Below are 20,947 nucleotides of genomic sequence, written 5' to 3'. Positions count from 1 at the left end.
ATGCCAATGGGGCAAAATGTTAATTGGTGAATCCAGAAGAATGAAACATAGGAGTCCTTTATATTATTCTGGCAATTTTTCTCTAAGTTTAAAATTAAATCAAAATTAAAAATTTAGGAAATACGTGTTTATCACTGAGTGCTCAATTTGATCAGCTCCCTGGCATGCATTTGGTTGAATTAGGATAGTGATTTTCCTCAGCCCCAGTGCCTCTGGCTAGCTCGGGGTTCATTCCAAGAACAAGAGAGGGGCAAGAATAAAGGTAGGCACAGAGACTGTGAAAGCACAGAGGGGAGGCGCTTAGCCCAGGCTGTGGGTAATAAACGGCTCCACAGTGTTGGTGTCCCTTGAACTAAGTCTTAAAGGATGAAGACAAGTTAGCCAGGCAATGGAGGACCTTCTGGGTGGCAGCAGTGTTTGCAAAGGCAGGGAGCTCTCGGATCTCATTTTGTCCCTAAGATCTAGTCTCTGCCCTTCCCTCCTCTGTGTCTGCGAGGTTGACCTCCTTGGACTGTAGCACTCAGACTCCTTTGCCCTGTGTCTTCCAGAGGTTTGACCAATGGAAGACACCAGCAGGCAACACAAGGGCAGGTGGCGAGAGAGGATGGGGGGTTTGTTCTCACTGTGGTTTTGAGGGTGCAGATGCAGAGTGACGGTTCCTATTACCTCCCCCCTTTGTGGTTCCAGCATTTTCCAGGCTCCAATATCTCCACTTATCCTCTTGTCTCTCTAGTACTGGAGTAGTACTGGCTTCCTGCTGCTGCTGGCTGCTCCCCCAGCCTTCGCTAGTTCTTCTAATTGCCCACTTCTCTGAAAATAATTCCTCATTATACTATTTTTAGTTAAATTCTTTTAGGTGTGCCATGTATTTCCTGCTAGGACCTTTCTTAAAACATAAGGCGTAGGGCTTCCCTGGTGGCGCAGTGGTTGAGAATCTGCCTGCCAATGCAGGGGACACGGGTTCGAGCCCTGGTCCGGGAAGATCCCACATGCCGCGCAGCAACTAGACCCGTGAGCCACAATTACTGAGCCTGCGCGTCTGGAGCCTGTGCTCCGCAACAAGAGAGGCTGCGATAGTGAGAGGCCCGCGCACCGCGATGAAGAGCGGCCCCCGCTTGCCGCAACTAGAGAAAGCCCTCGCACAGAAACGAAGACCCAACACAGCCAAAAATAAATTAAAAAAAAAAAAAAAAAAACAACCATAAGGCGTGGCTGAAGCAGTGGGCATGTGGAAGAGTGGTGGGCAATGAGACTGGCATGGTGCAGAGTCTAAACCAGGACTTTGGCTTTTATCCCATTATTGCAACAACCCAGACATGATAGCAAAAGTGCTGTGTGGAGGAGAGGCCCCTGCCGTTAGATACACCTCAATTGTGTGACCTTGGTAAGTGACTTAATCTGCCTGAGCTGTTTCCTCATTTATGAAAAGAGATTAACCTTCCAGGGTTAATGTGAGGAATAGATGGGGTATGGAGCAAGTTCATCTTAGAGGCCGACTCCAGCACCATCTCCAGAAGGCTCCTCCGACTGTATCAGTCCCGAGTGACCTCTTCCTTCTCGGAATGTCGGTTCTTGTCATAACCCAGAATTTGTACCTCATCCTTTGTAATTATTTCATATATATATTTGTTTGCTGTGCTTCTACAACTAGATTTTAAACTGTTTCACATAAAGGCCATGTTTTACATGTCTTTGATTCTCCCAGCATTGGGCACAGTAAGGGTTAATAACACTTGGTTGTTAAATGGAGAGAAATGATTTTGAGGGTCATAGCATTTACGGGAACATTCCTAATCCTCTTTCATCATTTCTGACCTCTCTACCCATACTATAATATCATTCTAAAATCAGAATGAATGGAAAATTTTCCTTCCTTCCTTCCTCCCTTCATTCCTTCCTTCCAAGCATATCTTTTAGCACATACTATATGTAAATAGCCACAGACATTTTAGATCTGTTTCATTAACTACAATCATTTAGGAGAGGGGAATTTGGAATAGATACACAGTTCCAAAATTAAGCTATATTCATGCTCCCAAAAAGATAAAGGGAAGATGATACTTCTGAAGTGGGCATAATAGGGTCCCCTCTGTGCCTCTGTTAATTGGATATTTCTTTTATTAAAGTTGTTTCAGTAACTGTTTTTTTTTTTTTTTCCTCCGTCCTCTGTAGTACTAGATCTTTCCATTTAATTTTTTTTTTTCTTTGAGATAAATGAGACTTTTAAAATAGGTAAAACTAGGACTAACATTCAGCACTTGGTAATTTTCTCCCATTGTCTCATTAATGTTCAGGGCACCTACAAGGTCACTAAATATGGTTATTATCACTTTTGGCCAAATTAAAATGCCGAGAAACAGAGAGGTTAGCTGAGTTCTCCACTCCCTCCACACAAAGTTATTGTTGAAACTTGTAAATGGAACTCATTCTAAGATTCAGTCTGAATTTTCATGGTTTCTTATGCCCTGTTAAATGACTTTTCTAGGAAAGAAAGAAAGAAGAGATCCTAGACCAGAGAAAACTCAAGTTGCTCACTCCTGCAGGAAACAGCCCAAGAGAGCCCTGGCCTGGATACAGACACAAAGGGCCCTGGTCACCAGTGTGGACCTGGGGTCAGGCCAGTGCTGCTTTTACAGGCCTTCACTTTCCTGTGCTCCTTCCCAGGGACTCTCAGAAAGTGGCTTCCCACTGGTCCTATAGTCCTGGCTCCAGGAAGGAGGTGAGAAAGAAGCTTCTGGGCTTTCTTCACATCAGTGCTGAGAACAGGACAGCTGTTCACCATCACCAGCAACACTCCCAAGGTACCTCAGTGCATTAATTCTCCCACAGTTATGGGTGACAAAGCCCACTAGCCCAACGTCCACTATTGCCCCAACACCTACAGGAGCCTGGCGGGTTATGAACATGAGGAAGGAGTGTGGAGTAGATATACGTACATCTGCGTTCCTGGAGTGAGTGGTCAGGCCTGGGCAAGCTGCAGAGTGCAGGGCCTTCTAAAGAGACTAGTCACCCCTCAGGACCAGCAGGGCCCTGTCGGGGTAAACACTGCGGCGTTTTAAGAGAAGTAAGAAGTCTAGATTTATGTGGTCATAGATTTATACAATCACTTAAATTCTGCTAAAATTATTGTGCAATGCAAATATTCTATTAGAAACCAGTTTATGGCCCTTTTGATAAGCAGAGATGACGTATGATTCATGAGCACAGTATTCATCTTAGTTTGGGGTCCCCAAAGCAGACCCTGAGGTAGGGTCTTGAGTGCAGGCAGTTTAATTGGAAGGTGATCCCAGGAATCAAAGGTGAACAAGAGAAGGGAGAAATGTCAGTTGCATGAACATGAAAGAGCAAGTTACTTCCATGGCCAGCTGGGCCTCCATCCCACTGGGATCCACTGAGGAACCTTGAGGAACACACTTCAGAATCAGGAGAACAAGAGTGGCAGGCCGTTTATGTCTGGACTCCTATGCCATGGGTTGAGAGTTGCCCCCAGAAGCAGGATCCTCAGATGCACACTTCCAGGTGGCTCCTGCTTCCAAGGTGGCACCCTCAGGTGAGCCGGAGAAAGCCTCGGGCAGAGAAGAGAGATGCAGGGCAGGTGAGAAACTTACTGTGTGCTGAGAACCTGTACCTGCAGGGAAACCCAGGTGGGCCAACACGAGGTAAGGCATCAGCAGCCTATTCTGCACCTCCCTTGTGGGAAAGACATTTTCTTCCTCACTTACAGTTGCATGAGATTCAGCGACAGGCCTGAAGTGTCAATGATCCAAGTGGGAAAAAATGGGAGCTCAGGATTACACAATGTTACCAAGACTGATCCTTTCCTGCGAGTGGTTCTAGCTAGGAGATAGGAGGAAACGATATAAATATTCTGGTGCAGGTTAGAACTGAGAAGAAAGATGATGGAAGATAAGGAGAAGGTGCTAAGGAAGAAGCATATTTTTATGCTTTTAAGATTAGCTATTTCTGCAATAGTGAAAGGGTTAAACTTGTCTGTTGCCCAGCCTGCCATGAGAAGCTTGAAGTTACCTTCCTGTGTGGGAATGTTAGTCTGCAGAATAGGAAAACAATGGACTTGCTCCTCAAAGATGATCAGTTTCGAACTTATTTACAGAACAGAAATAGACTCACAGACGTAGAAAACAAACTTATGGTTACCAAAGAGGATAGCGGGGATGGGGGAAGAGATAAATTAGGAGTTTGGGATTAACATATACATACTACTATATATAAAATAGGTAAACAACAAGGACCTATGTATAGCACAGAGAACTATACTCAATATCTTGTAATAATCTATAATGGAAAAGAATTTGAAGAAGGATATATACATATATATATATTCTTTTATATATATGTAAAGCTGAATCACTTTGCCATACACCTGAAACTAACATATTGTAAGTTAACTGTACTTCAATAAAAAAAAGAAGTCAGGAGGAATTACTAAGTGAAGTATTTTGTGCTACACACTACACTGTTACTGAATCAGAATAAATAAAACATCACGTGATTGGGGAAAAAAAGATGATCAATTTCACAGATAGACACAAAAGGGCCCTGAGAGGTCATCAATTCAGTTCAATAAGCATTTATTGATCCCCAGTGTTAACCCACTCCTCTGCTTCCTGCTGTGGCAGAGGGATGTCTGTCCACAATTTAAATAGAGTTTTTCCTATTTAAGAACCAACTGAGAAGTTAGCTACAGATTCCATCGGCCTTAAACATAATACACAATTAAACATATACATGATATTGGCACACACAAGAGCCATCTATAATTATTGACGTAAATAACCTGTATTCTCTTTGGAAATCATTTGTTTAAATTTATATTGAAGTACCAATATAAATGTTTTTGTGCGTCAATGTATTTTCCTATTGACAGGCTTCGGTAAAAGTGAAGTGTATCTTCAGTGAACTTTGTGCCAATTAAGCTTATAATAAAAAAGTGGTTTAATCTGTCAAAAAATAAATAAATAAATAGAGTTTTTGAGCTTCAGTGTGTACAAGAATCAACAGGGGGGCTTCTTAAATGTGGATCTGGGGAACTTGGGATCAGCATTTTAACAAGAGGTCCACACCATCCTGGTGTGTTGGTTTACACAGCATTTTGAGAAATCGAGAATCTCGTACCCCTGCTTCCTACTGCATCTGCCTCTAGTCGTCAGTGATGGGACCCACCTGATGTCTTACATCCTTTTGCTGTCACTGAAGCCTGACTGCCTGTGAACTTGGAAAATTTATACGAATGAGTACTCGTTACAGCTGGGGAGAAATTTGTTTACTATAAAGTTTTCAAAATAAGGACAGCTGTTGAAACATCCTGAGTTGGGAGGCAAACTCTGTAGGGGTGTGTGTGAGCACAGTTCTGGGAGTCTGGAAGTCTAAGATCAAGGTGCTGCCAGGGTTAGTTTCTGCTGAGGCCTCTCTTTCTGGCTTGTAGACGGCCACCTTCTCTCACCACTGTGTTCTCAGACAGCCTCCTTCCTCTGTGCTCATAGAGAGAGAGCTCTCTGGTGCCTCTTCCTCCTCTTATGAGGATATTAGTCCTGTTGGATTAAGGCCCCACCCTTATGACCTCATTTAAATTGAATTATCTCCCTACAGACCCTAAATACAAATACAGTCACAGTGGGCACTAGGGCTTCAACATATGAATTTTGTGGGGACACAACTCAGTCTATAACAGTTACTATTAGAATTTTAATGTATAAATATTAAAACAATTTCATATAAATAGAAAAATAATTTATCTAACAAAAATCGTCTTCATCAGATAAAATTTGTTCTTATTTCTCTCTTATATGGCAATCCCCTATAATGCTTTTGTTAGTGCTTTATATATAGATATCGATAAACAATGTGTATTTCTATCTGTCTGATTATAGGTATACATCTATTTGTATTATAAAGCTATATGGAGAGACCCACTTATATATGTTGTGTAAATTGATCTATCTAAATCTATCTATAAATACAATGTATCTACAGTACCTCTATACTTGTATACATATATGCAATATATCTTTATATATCTGTATACAATGTGTATGTCTATCTCTAGATCAATAGATTAATACAGATAGTTATATAGAATGTACTTTATACTGAAATGTCAAGTTACATCTCCCATCATCCATCAAATTAAATATAAAAGTATCAATATATTTTAAGGCTTCCCATCCTCAAACTATCAAATAACAGTCATTTACTGGGACTTACTCTCTACCCTTGTCAAACTTACTGGCTCATCATTTGCGTTCATTTCTTTTTCACTTGACAACCTTCCTCCTTTTGTGGATGATTAAAGCATGCCTCCTTTTCAACCTTCCATTAAGCCTTGTCCTCACTTTTCTCCTAAAGCCTAACCAAGAGGTACTTTGTAAGAGGGAACGAAAGAAAAGGGAGGTAAGGAGGGAGGTGGAAACTTCCCTACCATGCCTCCTTCTCCCAGAAATGTCTCCCTTCAATTCAGCACCTGAATGAGCACCATTAATTTGTATTACTTGGATTTGTCCCTTAAATATTTGTTTGTACCTCCTCAAAACATAGGGATTAAGACTGAAGCTAGAAGATATCAAACAACTCACCAATTGAATAGGAAAAAAATTAAACGCTTTACTTAACTGAATCAACTATCTACTTGACAGAATGACTTCTGCTTCTGCCACTTTGTTTGGATTTTCCTACAAGACAGCACATCACTACAGTCTGTATTCATGAGGTGCCCTCAGAGAATGCTGACACAGGCTTTGTCTATGCCACAGAAAACTAACTGGTTGAAAAGTGAAATTTGAGGTCTCTAAAACTGTCTACAGAACGCCAAGCAACTGAATTTACTTTTTAAAAAAAGTTTTAGGTCGTGTTTTGATCTTAATTTGCAGGTTTGATTGAATTACTGTTTTGACATGACCATCTGATTATTTGTTGGGGGAGGGAGAGTAGAGAAAGAATTGTCTTTATCTCAGAATACATACATATATATATATGTACATATGTCATGAAATTTTATATTGGTCTAGTGAAATAACAGAACTTCTTCAGTACAGAACATCTTCTGTAATCAGTATACCTCAGATGGTATTATTACCAAGGGTTTACTCATACACATATACACACACAGACTAAAACCTCATATATGAATTCACTGAGAGTAACCAAAAAAAAAAAGATAAGAAATAGTATAGCACACATTTTCAGGACTTTGTCACATCAAAATTTTACATGAGGACTAATTACCACAGTGATTTCTTTTTTATAATCAACCAAGGAATGGCTGACTGCCTATTTTGAACTCCTCAAATTGTGTTCCCTGATGGATGTGTAGGTTCGGTCAGGGTGATTTATACCCTCTGTAAAAATCCAACCAAACAGAGCAACTGGTATACCAGGTCCTTTCACTGTGTGGAAAACAAAAGGAACAAAGTTACATTCAGTGTGGTCCCTGCCACCAGTCACCTGGGGCCAGATAGCAAGAAGGAGCAATGGATCTGGCTTTAACGTTCCTGTTGAAACCACCTGAAGCAATGTTTTATTCAAGCGTGGTCTGGGAAACACTTGTGAAGTGAGATGCTCCGCAAGAAATGGATTCCATGGTCAACCAAGTTTGGGAAATACTGACTACTCTGTCTCCTTCTAGGATATTCTTTTTTTAAAAAAACTTTTTTTAAATTAAAAAAAGTTTTAATGAAGAATAGTTGATTTACAATGATTCAGGTATACAGCAAAGTGATTCAGTTATATATATATATATATATATATATATATATATATATATATATATATATATATATATTCTTTTTCAGATTCTTTGCCATTATAGGTTATTACAAGATATTGAATACAGTTCCCTGTGCTATACTGAAGGTCCTTGTTGTCTATTTTATGTATAGTAGTCTGTATCTGTTAATCCCACAGCTATTCTTAATGTACCTTAGCCTATCATAGGCACTGCAAAGCCCCAGAGTAAAGCAACCTGTTTAACTTTATTTACAACAATATTTCCTACACATAGGTAAAGCATTGAAATGTCTTCTCATAGCATTCCTTTGGGAAATGTTGGTGTACAGAATTTTAGTTTGGTCTTGAACTGATCTAACTTTTCAATGATAGGAAAATATCCAGGGCACTTTCCTTTGCATGGTTAATTAATATAAGGGAAACCACAACGCTCCCCAAAAATTCCAAGAAAAAGCATACTATTCCTCAAAAAAAGGCAATAAATGACACAATACCAGATATCTAGTATTGCCTTACTTTTTTTCCACTGCCATTGAACCCTTTTTTCAGCTGATTCAAGCCCTGTGCAGCACCAGCTGACCCAGTGGGATCACCACAAGCTATTTCATATGAATTTACTAGAATAAAGTAATGGGGAGGCTCCACTGTATACATTTACACACCGAGATTCTGCACTGAAGAGAAATGTGTGCTGTAGTATATCTAAGTAATAACACTTTGGATGCTCTTATTTTGTGTTTTTTGGGTTTTGGGGTTGTGCTTACTGCCAATACATCTTTGGGATGATATTTTCCTGTGAAAATGGTGTATGTGTGTGCGTTAATAGTATTAATACTATCTGAGAAATATACGAAAAGCTAATTCATCAGACCAGTGGTTCTTTCCAAACCTGTATTTTGTCTGTGCTTTGTTGTACTGAGAGATGATGGGATGAGTGTTTGTCCTGTCCTTTGCTTCCTTCTAGGTAGTGTGTTTTCTTGGCTTAACTGTCATCTTGAGCCTTGTTTTGGAGGGCAGAAGAATGCTTAGGTCATGTTTAGTTTTTATAGCCTCATTTGGTGGAAATGGATCCTTTGGGCCCAGTCTACGCCCATTGCCTAAATTTAAAGTTCCTTTTCTCGCAGGTGGCTTAATTTATATTTGTGGATGGCACAGTGAATGCAAATAACGACACGGGTGACCTTTAGGAGGCTGTAAGAGCCAAACCAGCTGTCTGGGTGACTTGAATTCAGAAAGGGATTTTGATATATTTTTAGCATTTCTACAAATACTCTTTCTTGAGGAAGGAGAGTGTTTAATCATCCAGTAGGTGTTTTAGAAACCCAAAGGGAGATAATCTGTGGGGAATGATCAGGGGTTTCAATCCCATACTACTAGATGAGTGATATGGTCAAAGGAAATGTGAGCAGGATTATAGAAGAACTAGAAGGAGTTATCTGTTTGGTCCATTTTTATGCCCTGGTAGGTCTACATCTATACCTAAAATGAGAATATAATTAAGACTGAGTCGTGACCTAATATGAAGTGATAAATGAAAGAAAGAAGTTGTTTTCTCATGATCTGAGAGCTCTTGTTCGAGAGATGCCGTCCAAGAATCTGTCCAAAATGATTCTTTGGCTGCAGCTAATCATGAAATCAGGTAAATGATTCCTGATCTTTGACCACAGATTAGCTGTTTGTTTCCAAAATACCTCCTGGATGATCAAACAGTTTCCTTCCTTAGGAAAAGGGTATTTGTAGAAATGCTAATAATGCAAGAGACGCCTTATCTAGAAGCAACAATGCAGAAGTTACTCAGTCCTAAATTTTTACTCTATTTGATCAATAGAGTTAATTCCATAAATCTATGTATTTGAAACTAATAAAACTTATTCCAAACATTAACAATTTTTAAATAAGAAGAAAATGACTCCTTTGACAGGGGGAAAAGGAAAAAGTACAGATGACTTGAACTTTTCACTCATATTTTGTTCTATCAAAATTTGTGAGATTCATAGCCTATTCATCCCTCCTCTCCCCATGATAGAGGTCACTCCCCCAACTCACCACCAAGTCCTACTTCACTATTTGAGGGTCAGTCTCGGTTACAAGCAAGAGCTTCATCCAACATCTTGGAATCCCATATTGCCCCTGGAGTCATTCTATTCACTGGCACTCCAGTCCTGAAGACGAATATTTTTACTTACTCCACTGTACCCAATTTTCTGTCTCAGTGCTTAAGGAATTTTATCCCAGTCTTAAGGAATGGGTGTTTTTGGCTTTTTAACAGGTTGGAGGCTAGAATCTGATCTCTAAAGTCCACCCTAGTTGCCCAGCTACTGGACTGCCCATAGACTTGCTCTGTACTTCTTAATACCTACCACTTTGCGGGGCTCTGACCATCTCTGGATGATGATGGTTCCCCCATAGTCTGCATTGCTCACAAAGGAATTCAACTAATTTAACCATTCCAACTCTTTTAGCTGATCTCCTCTGGTGCCTCATTGGTTAACCAAAAAAAAAAAAAAAAAAAAAACCTATTATTAAAGGAGAATAAGCAAAATCTCATATGACAAAATCTATAAGAAAGCTTTGAAACCTATGAGATCAGAAAGTATACATTATATTGGATCAAAAAAATGAACATTCAGACTTGGTTGGAGCTACTGGAAGTCTTTATCTATACAATAAAGCAAGAAAAAGAAATCAAAGACATACCTACTGGAAAGAAAGTAATAAAATTATTTGCAGATAACATGATTGTCTATGTTGAAAATCCCAAGGACTCTATTTTAAAAATCTAGAACTTACAGGCAAAGTTGGAAGATAAAGTTAACATGCAAAATCAATCATATATCTATATCCTAGTAATGAACAATTGGAAACTGAAACTGAAAACAAAAACAACATTTAAAATAGCCCCCCAAATTGCACAGGTATAAGTCTAATAAAACATACATAGGATCACTATGATAAAAACTGCAAAAACCTGATGAAAGCAATCAAAGAAAACCTAAATAAATGGAAAGACATACCATGTTCATGGATTTGAAGACTCTACATGGGAAAGATCCTCCAAATGAATCTATAGGCTTAATATAATTCCTATCAAAATGCTAGCAAGATTCTATGTAGATAGAGAAAACTTGTTTCTAAAATTATTTGGAACGTAAAGGACGTAGACTAGCAAAAAGAATTTTGAAAAATAAGAACGAAGTTGAAAGAATCACATCTCTTGATTTTTATACTTACTATACAGCTACAATAATCAAGGCAGTGGAGGTACTGACAGAGAGATAGATATATAGATTAATGAAAGAGAATGGGGAATCCAGAAACAGACCCACAGAAATAGGACCAACTGATTTTGACAAAGATGCAAAGCCAATTCAATGAAGGAAACATAGGCATTTCAACAAATGGCATTAGAACAATTGGATATGTATAGGCAGAAAAATAAGCCTCAACCTAAATCTCAAAACAAACACATTAACAGAAAATGGATCATAGATCTTAATGTATATTTTTTTTACTTTTTAAATTGAGATATAGCTGATGTCCAATATTACATAAGTTACAGGTGTACAACATAGTGATTCACAATTTTTAAAAGTTATACTTCAGTTATAGTAATTATAAAATATTGGTTATATTCCCTGCATTGTGCAGTGTATATGTATTTTTTAACATCTTTATTGGAGTATAATTGCTTTACATTGCTGTGTTAGTTTCTGCTGTATAACAAGGTGAATCAGCTATACGTATACATACATCCCCATAACTCCTCCCTCTTGTGTCTCCCTCCCACCCTCCCTATCCTATCCCTCTAGGTGGTCACAAAGCACTGAGCTGATCTCCCTGTGCTATGCAGCTGCTTCCCACTAGCTATCTATCTTACATTTGGTAGTGTATATATGTCAATGCCACTCTCTCACTTCGTCCCAGCTTACCCCTTCCCTGCCCAGTGTCCTCAAGTCCATTCTCTATGTCTGCATCTTTATTCCTGTCCTGCCCCTAGGTTCTTCAGAACCATTTTTCTCTAGATTCCATATACATGTGTTAGCTGTATGACAGACTCTAGGTCCATACATCTCACTACAAATAACTCAATTTCATTACTTTTTATGGCTAATATTCCATTGTATATATGTGCCACATCTTCTTTATCCATTCGTCGTCGATGGACACTTAAGTTGCTTCCATGTCCTGGCTATTGTAAATAGTGCTGCAATGAACATTGTGGAACATGACTCTTTTTGAATTATGGTTTTCTCAGGGTATATGCCCAGTGGTGGGATTGCTGAGTTGTATGGTAGTTCTATTTTTAGTTTTTTAAGGAACCTCCATACTGTTCTCCATGATGGCTGTATCAGTTTACATTCCCACCAACAGTGCAAGAGGGTTCCCTTTTCTTTACACCCTCTTCAGCATTTATTGTTTGTAGATTTTTTGATGATGGCCATTCTGACATGTGTGAGGTGATACCTCATTGTAGTTTTGATTTGCATTTCTCTAATGATTAGTGATGTTGAGCATCTTTTCATGTGTTTGCTGGCAATCTGTATATATTCTTTGGAGAAATGTCTATTTAGGTCTTCTGCCCATTTTTGGATTGGGTTGTTTCTTTTTTTGATATTGAGCTGCATGAGCTGCTTGTATATTTTGGAGATTAAGTCTTTGTCAGTTGCTTTGTTTGCAAATATTTTCTCCTATTATGAGGGTTGTCTTTTCATCTTGTTTATTGTTTCCTAAAAGCTTTTAAGTTTCATTAGGTCCCATTTGTTTATTTTTGGTTTTATTTCCATTTCTCTAGGAGGTGGGTCAAAAAGGATCTTGCTGTGATTTATGTCATAGAGTGTTCTGCCTATGTTTTCCTCTAAGAGTTTTATAGTGTCTGGCCTTACAATTAGGTCTTTAATCCATTTTGAGTTTATTATTTTGTATGGTGTTAGGGAGTGTTCTAATTTCATTCTTTTACATGTAGCTGTTCAGTTTTCCCAGCATCACTTATTGAAGAGGCTGTCTTTTCTCCATTGTATATTCTTGCCTCCTTTATCAAAGATAAGGTGACCATATGTGTGTGGGTTTATCTTCGGGCTTTCTATCCTGTTCCATTGATCTATATTTCTGTTTTTGTGCCAGTACCATACTGTCTTGATTACTGTAGCTTTGTAGTATAGTCTGAAGTCTGGGAGCCTGATTCCTCCAGCTCCATTTTTCTTTCTCAGGATAGCTTTGGCTATTCAGGGTCTTTCGTGTTTCCACACAAATTGTGAAATTTTTTGTTCTAGTTCTGTGAAAAATAGTTTGATAAGGATTGCAGAATCTGTAGATTGCTTTGGGTAGTATAGTCATTTTCACAATGTTGATTCTTCCAATCCAAGAACATGGTATATCACTCCATCTGTTTGTATAATCTTTAATTTCTTTCATCAATGTCTTATAGTTTTCTGCATACAGGTCTTTTGTCTCCTTAGGTAGGTTTATTCCTAGGTATTTCATTCTTTTTGTTGCAATGGTAATTGGGAGTGTTTCTTTAATTTCTCTTTCAGATTTTTCATCATTAGTGTATAGGAATGCAAGAGATTTCTGTGCATTAATTTTGTATCCTTCTCTTCTACCAAATTCATTGATTACCTCCAGTAGCTTTCTGGTAGCATCTTTAGGATTCTCTATGTATAGTATCATGTCATCTGCAAACAGTGACAGTTTTACTTTTTTTCCAATTTGGATTCCTTTTATTTCTTTTTCTTCTCTGATTGCTGTGGCTAAAACTTCCAAAACTATGTTGAATAATAGTGGTGAGAGTGGGCAACCTTGTATTGTTCCTGATCTTAGTGGAAATGGCTTCAGTTTTTCACTGTTGAGAAAGATGTTGGCTGTGGGTTTGTCATATATGGCCTTTATTATGTTGAGGTAAGTTTCCTCTATGCCTACTTTCTGGAGGGTTTTTATCATAAATGGGTGTTGCATTTTGTCCAAAACCTTTTCTGCATTTATTGAGATTATCATATGGTTTTTATCCTTCAGTTTGTTAATATGGTGTATCACATTGATTGATTTGCATATATTGAAGAATCCTTGCATTCCTGGGATAAACCTCACTTGATCATGGTGTATAATCCTTTTAATGTGCTGTTGGATTCTGTTTGCTAGTATTTTGTTGAGGATTTTTGCATCTATGTTCATCAGTGATATTGGCCTGTAGTTTTCTTTTTTGGTGACATCTTTGTCTGGTTTTGGTATCAGGGTGATGGTGGCCTCGTAGAATGAGTTTGGGAGTGTTCCTCCCTCTGCTATATTTTGGAAAATTTGAGAAGGATGGGTGTTAGCTCTTCTCTAAATGTTTGATAGAATTTGCCTGTGAAGCCATCTGGTCCTGTGCTTTTGTTTGCTGGAAGATTTTTAATCACAGTTTCAATTTCAGTGCTTGTGACTGGTCTGTTTATATTTTCTATTTCATCCTGGTTCATTCTTGGAAGGTTGTGCTTTTCTAAGAATTTGTCCATTTCTTCCAGGTTGTCCATTTTATTGGCATATAGTTGCTTGTAGTAATCTCTCATGATCCTTTGTATTTCTGCAGTGTCAGCTGTTACTTCTCCTTTTTCATTTCTAATTCTATTGATTTGAGTCTTCTCCCTTTTTTTCTTGATGAGTTGGACTAGTGGTTTATCAATTTTGTTTATCTTCTCAAAGAACCAGCTTTTAGTTTTATTGATCTTTGCTATCATTTCCTTAATTTCTTTTTCATTTATTTCTGATCTGATCTTTATGAGTTCTTTCCTTCTGCTAACTTTGGGGTTTTTTTGTTCTTCTTTCTGTAATTCCTTTAGGTGTAAGGTTAGGTTGTTTACTTGAGATGTTTCTTGTTTCTTGAGGTAGGATTGTATTGCTATAAACTTCCCTCTTAGTACTGCTTTTGCTGCATCCCATAGGTTTTGGGCTGTCGTGTTTTCAGTGTCATTTGTTTCTAAGTATGTTTTGATTACCTCTTTGATTTCTTCAGTGATCTCTTGGTTATTTAGTAGTGTATTGTTTAGCCTCCATGTGTTTGTATTCTTTACAGTTTTTTTCCTGTAATTGATATCTAGTCTCATAACGTTGTGGCCAGAAAAGACCCTTGATGTGATTTCAATTTTCTTAAATTTACCAAGGCTTGATTTGTGATCCATGATTTGGTCTATCCTGGAGAATGTTCCATGAGCACTTGAGAAGAAAGTGTATTCTGTTGTTTATCTTTGTATCTCATTTATTTTATACAGAATAGTTTGTACCTCTAAAATGTAAAAATATAAAGTTTGTAGGAGAAAATCTTGGTGATCTGGGTTTAGGCAAAGAGTTCTCATTCATGATATCAAAACATCAAAAAAGAAAAAAAATTGATAAATTGAACTTCACCAAAATAAAAGGAGTTGTTCTGCTAAAGATACTATTAAGAGAGTGAAACACAAATTAACATACAGGAAGCAAATATTTGCAAATCACATATCTAACAAAGGACTTGTTTCTAGAATACATATTTTTAAAAACACTCAAAACTGAATAATACAAATACAAACAACCCAGTTAAAAAATGGGCAAAAGACTTGAACCGAACTTTCATCAAAGAAGATATTTAGAAGGCAAATAAACGCATGATATGATGGTTAACATCATTAGCCATCAGGGAAATGCAAATCCACAATGAGATACAACTGCACATCTATTAGAATGGATAAAATAAAAAGTATTGATAACACCATTTGCTGGGAGGATGTGGAGCAACTGGAATACTCACACATTGATGGTGAAAGGGTATGGACACCCTGGGATATAGTTTGGCAGTTTCTTAGAAATTTAGACATAAACTATGTGTTTGCCCCAGTGATTCCACTCCTTCATATATACCCTAGAGAAATGAAAACATGAGCACACAAAAACATGCAGGTGAATGTTTACAGTAAGTCTATTCATAACTGCAAAAAAATAATGGGAAACAACCCAGATGTCTTTCAGCAAGTGAATGGATACACAAATTGTGTATATCCATTCAATGGAAGACTCCTCAGCAATAAACAGGAGCAGACTATTGATACTTGCAAAAGCTCAGATGAATCTCAGAGGCATTATGCTGGATGAAAGAAGCCAACCTCAAAAAAAAAAATCATAATACTGTATGATTTTTGTGACATTCTTGAAAATATGAAGCTATAATGACAGAGACCAGATCAGTGACTATTTGACATTACAGATAGGGGTGGAGGGAGGGTGTGGTTACAAAGGGATAGCACGTGGGAGTTTAGGGGGATGATGGAACTGTTCTGTAACAAAAAAAGATAAACTCATTCCGCCCAAAATGAATTGTGAATTACAAGATCACATCCAGGCAGAAAGTGCAGAAATGTTTGTGTTAATATGTAAAGATGAGTTGTAGGTGACTGGGCCTTTAGAATACACAGGTCTGATATTTTTTAATTGTTTATGTTGAAATAATTATAGAGCCCAAATAAACTGCAAAAACAGTACAGAGTGGTCCCATGTACCCATCCCCCAGCTTCCCCTTAAGTAACCTTGGTCATAACTACAGTACATTATTAAAACATGGAAATTGACATTGGCATATTTAACCAGATGACAGAAAGGAACGTGAGGACACATTTGAGGAATGGCAGAATTAAAGAGAACTTTCAGGGAATTAAAGGGAACTTTTGCTGCCCTATATCCTGATTGTTTTGGTGGTTACACAAGTCTATATATGTGTTAAAATTCATAGAAGTACCAGAAAAGGGTCATTTTTACTGTATGTTTAGTAGAAAAAAATTTAAAAAGCCATAGCACTGGAATTTCATGTTAAAAGAGGTATGTACATGTTTGCTATTTAATGTGTTTTTATGAGATAATCCCTCCTAATGGAAGGATAGCTTTCTAACTCCTATTTAAAATGTGACATTGAGTAATCAATTTAGACTTGTGACTATAAAGTGGTAGCTTACTAGTGTATTTTTTTTGGAATATCTAAGAAAATTTTTGGTTCACCATACATATACACATCTCTTGGATGTGTAAAAGTTATTTAATTCCTTGGGAAAGTTTTGTTTGTTAATTGAGATAAAAATAAGTGAATTATTTTAAAATAACACTAGAATAAGTACATTAATAATCTATTTAAGTGCTTGAGAGTATTCAGTTAAGTGTGTAAAAGGGAACAAATGTTTTTGAAAAAATAAGTAACTAATCAAAAGCTGCAGATTTAAAAATAGCATAATATGTGTAAGCTGATCTTACAAGCTCAAGAAAAAACTGAAATTTTGAATTTGGATATATTGAATGTCAATTTTAAATTTATTTATTTTTATTTATTTTTGGCTGCGTTGGGTCTTTGTTGCTGCACGTGGGCTTTCTCTAGTTGCAGCGAGCGCGGGCTACTCTTCTGTGCGGTGTGTGGGCTTCTTATTGCGGTGGCTTCTCTTGTTGCGGAGCACGGGCTCTAGGCGTGCGGGCTTCAGTAGTTGTGGCATGTGGGCTCTAGAGTGTAGGCTCAGTAGTTGTGGCACTGGGGCTTAGTTGCTCCACGGCATTTGGGATCTTCCTGGACCAGGGCTCGAACCTGTGTCCCCTGCATTGGCAGGCGGATTCTTAACCACTGTGCCACCAGGGAAGCCTCCCTGAATGTCAATTTTAAAACCCAAAATAAACTTTCTGGGAAAAAGGAAACTTGATTGATTAGGGAAATTGTTGAAAGGCCATAGAATCCAGGACCAAAAAACAAACTAACAAGACTAAAAAGGGCCTCTTAGGAAAACTCAGTGATTTGGTTTACAAAAAAGAGAAATTGAAAAATATTCTCAAGATTCTCTCTCTACCTCAAGAAGTGTGACTACAAAATTCTATTGAATAAGTAAAATAAAATATAGAAACTCTCGATTTCTCAGTTAAACCAAGGTGAAGAATACCCAAGGTGGAGGAGAAGACAGTCAGGTTACCAGAAAGACAGAGAACTGGAGAGATAGACCCAAAGAGTTTCACTTACAGAAAGTCACAGAGTGACACATGAAGGAAAAAATTCATTAAGTAACACACACGGCCTGTCATTTTTTAGGACAGTATTATTATTTAAAGTATAGTTGACCCTTGAACAACATGAGTTTGAACTGCACAGGTCCACTTATATGCAAATTATTTTTCAATTAATACATGGATTACCGCACAATCCTTGGTTAAATCAGTGGATCCAAAACCTTGGATTCGAGGGCTGACTATGGGACTTGAGCATCCACGGATTCTGATACCCATGGTGGGCCCTGGAATCAATTCCTTGCAGATAGTGGATGGGGCGCAGGGGGACAACTTCATTTTTTTTTTTCCCAAACAAAGATTAAAGCAATGTGAACAACGTTCATGGTTCTTGCTCCACAACCAGAGAAAAATAAAGTCCAAACTAGATATTCTAATAATATATAGTGGATTAGGAAGATCACCTGACTAGGAACTGGAAAATATGGGTTCCAGGCTTAGCTACACATATTTAAATGGGAATAATAATTGCTCCTTTGCCTGTGTCACAGATTTTTTATGAAGATCAAAGAGATAATAAATGTGAATTTTGAAAAGAGTAAATGACTATATACATAAGGTATTATTATCATATTTGGCCGATGCAAATGAAGAGCTCCAAAGGAGTATTAATTCTAGTTGAATACATTGCACAATGAAAAGACAGGACTTTATTTTTTGTGAACATTCAAAGTATTTGTGCTTTTGATTATCTCCTTCCAGTCTAGCTCACAAGCAATCATTTTCTTATTCTTTTTCTTAAAGTCTGTTTCTCCTCCCATCCCCACATGCTCTATCACCTTGTCCCCAAAAGCTTCTCTCCAAAAGCAGTTAAAACTCCAAAATCAAAGATAACTCCTGTAATAAAGAAGATAATCTCACTTCCCCAACATCCCTCCCTACCGCAAATGTAATTGTGAGTTAGGGGGTTATGTCCAGAGAGTGTAGAAATACTTATATTAAATGTAAATATGAGTTGTTGATATTTTGGCCTGATTTTTTAAAATCTGATTTAATTTTGTAATTTAGAAACAATTATAGACTCAAAAGAAGTTGCAAAACAATAGAAAGAAGTCTCACATACCCATCACCTAGCTTCTGCCCAATGGTAACAACTTATATAACATAGCACATTCTCAAAACCAAGAAATTGACACTGGAGCAATTAACCAGACCACAGAAGGAAAGTTAAAATCACAAGTTTGAGGAGTGTCAGTGAATTAAAGGGAACTTTTAGAAAAAGAATGATAAAATGTCAGAGGTCTTCAAAGTGCCCCGATCAAGTGGAAGGAATTGGACTATGGTTTATGAGAAGAGAGAAGTCAGAGTTCACAGGCCAAGTGTGTAAAGAAGGTATTTGAGGTGGGGCTCAGAAAGATATGTTTCCTCCAGCTTCTCAGTGACTTAAGATGGTATAAGAACTGTCGTTAACTTTACACCAGAGATTTTAATGAAGAGTGAAGAAGAAAGAAGAATGGTTAAAACGTATGCTGTACGTGAGAATTTGAACTGAGCTGAATCATACTGAGATTTTTCACCCATATCTTGTCTAATTTTCACAAGGTTGATTCTCCCAGTGGTGTCTAGCCAACAGCTGAAGTGTCTGGGCAACCCACACCAGGAACAAACACCATGGATAGAGGAGATGGCATTGCAGAGTAGGGAGATGTATGGGAAGAAGGAGGGGAAGAATCATAATACGAACAGCTTAGCCTTGGGAGGAGAAAATCCTAATCCTTTCGGCAGGTGATGAAGTAAAACCCATCTTTCCAAGTGTAACATTTTCTGTGTGTCAACAGCCAGGAGTGCATTTTCCTTATAACTTCAGTGAGAATTCTTGAAGCAGCCTTGGTCAAATTTTATTGCAAGAAATGACTCACAACCAAAATGTATGAAAAGCAAAAACACTTGCAGTATTCCAGTACAATAAAGTAATTTAATTTTTATTTCTATTATTCTCTCTGCTCTAGACAGAATCATTTATTCACTTGATAAATAATTTCAAAATTCCTCTGCTCTCCTTAGAATCATTCTCCACAAGAGTCGTACAAAGAGTTGGAGAAAAGCCTAACGTGTGTCTTTGATGCTCTTTTCGTGATCTTTACATTTTGACCTTGTTTATATTTTCAGAAGCCATGTGTGGAATTGTGGAGTTAGTCAATAATATAATCCAGTCATCAATAAGATACAGACTTCTTATTTATTAATACATGATTAAAAATGTATATGATAAAAAGATATCGACTGGAGCCGAGTGTGTGGATGACAAGAACAATTATGGTTCAGACTCCTAATCGCGATGTGAGCCGTGCACCCCAGCAAAAGTCAATAGTCTGTTTAAAAGTCACAACGCATCCTTTTCTTCTTCTTTTTAAATTGAAAGTCCACCGATGCGACTTGCTATCTTTTATTTTATACCTGGGTTTACTTTGGTAACTTTAATTCATTGAAGAAACATTTATTACACAGCTACCCTGACTCTGTCCCCACGATCGGCTCTGAGGATACGGAAAACATTCCTGCCCGCAGGGGACCACGCTGACTGGAGAGTATGTACATCTCCAGGCTAAAAGTGTGTGAGACTAAGTGTATTAATGTTTCACCATCGTCATATGAAGATCAGTCAGCAGTAAGCGTGAAGCCCGAGTTGTTTTAGCAAGGGTAGTGATCGCTGGGAATCTCCCCTGCTTTTTCCTCTGATAGACACATTTTCCAGAGATTGTGGAGACGGCGGGTTTACTCTGTCACCGGGAACCCAGTGAGAAGGACTAACCATACGGACAGCACAGCTGCACCTTTGGCTCCATCAACCAACCAAGCTGCCCAGACAATTAAAGTTTCATAGGGAATATGATTATGCTTTTATAAATAAAGGTATATGCATGTGCATGTAACTTATATGCCAGTGAAATAGTTAGGTGGCTGCAGCTGAAAAGGATGGTTACTGCATATCAGATATAAGGAGGCATCTCTATTTCCTCAAGATGGAAGGAGGGAGGAGAAAGCCTTTTATTTTTTTTAATCCCAATCTGAGAACCATCCTTCCCAGCAGATTATAAACTGTATCCCCACAAAACATAGCACACAGGTGGGAGAGACAGAGAGACGACAGAACTGCAATGCTTCACAAACCAAAACCACTTCCTAGTAATAAACAGGTAGCAGTCACCTTGCAGAGCCCATTTAAGGAAAGCAA

The 20,947-nt window shown here is 38.0% G+C and overlaps 1 protein-coding gene and 1 long non-coding RNA gene across 3 annotated transcripts in view; both read right to left on the bottom strand.

The window, feature by feature from the left end:
• LOC309630682 overlaps positions 1-20,947 on the bottom strand; it is a 440,591-nt gene that overhangs the window by 345,821 nt on the left and 73,823 nt on the right. The window lies entirely within an intron of this gene.
• Positions 1-20,947, bottom strand: part of LOC309630453 (uncharacterized protein) — a 311,054-nt gene that overhangs the window by 273,006 nt on the left and 17,101 nt on the right. The gene's annotated exons all lie outside the window — the stretch shown is intronic.

Source organism: Balaenoptera borealis, assembly GCF_965194805.1.
Source record: "Balaenoptera borealis genome assembly, chromosome: 1".
NCBI lineage: Eukaryota > Metazoa > Chordata > Mammalia > Artiodactyla > Balaenopteridae > Balaenoptera > Balaenoptera borealis.
Note: the sequence above shows the minus strand (reverse complement) of the source record. Positions and strands in the feature narration are given on the sequence as shown.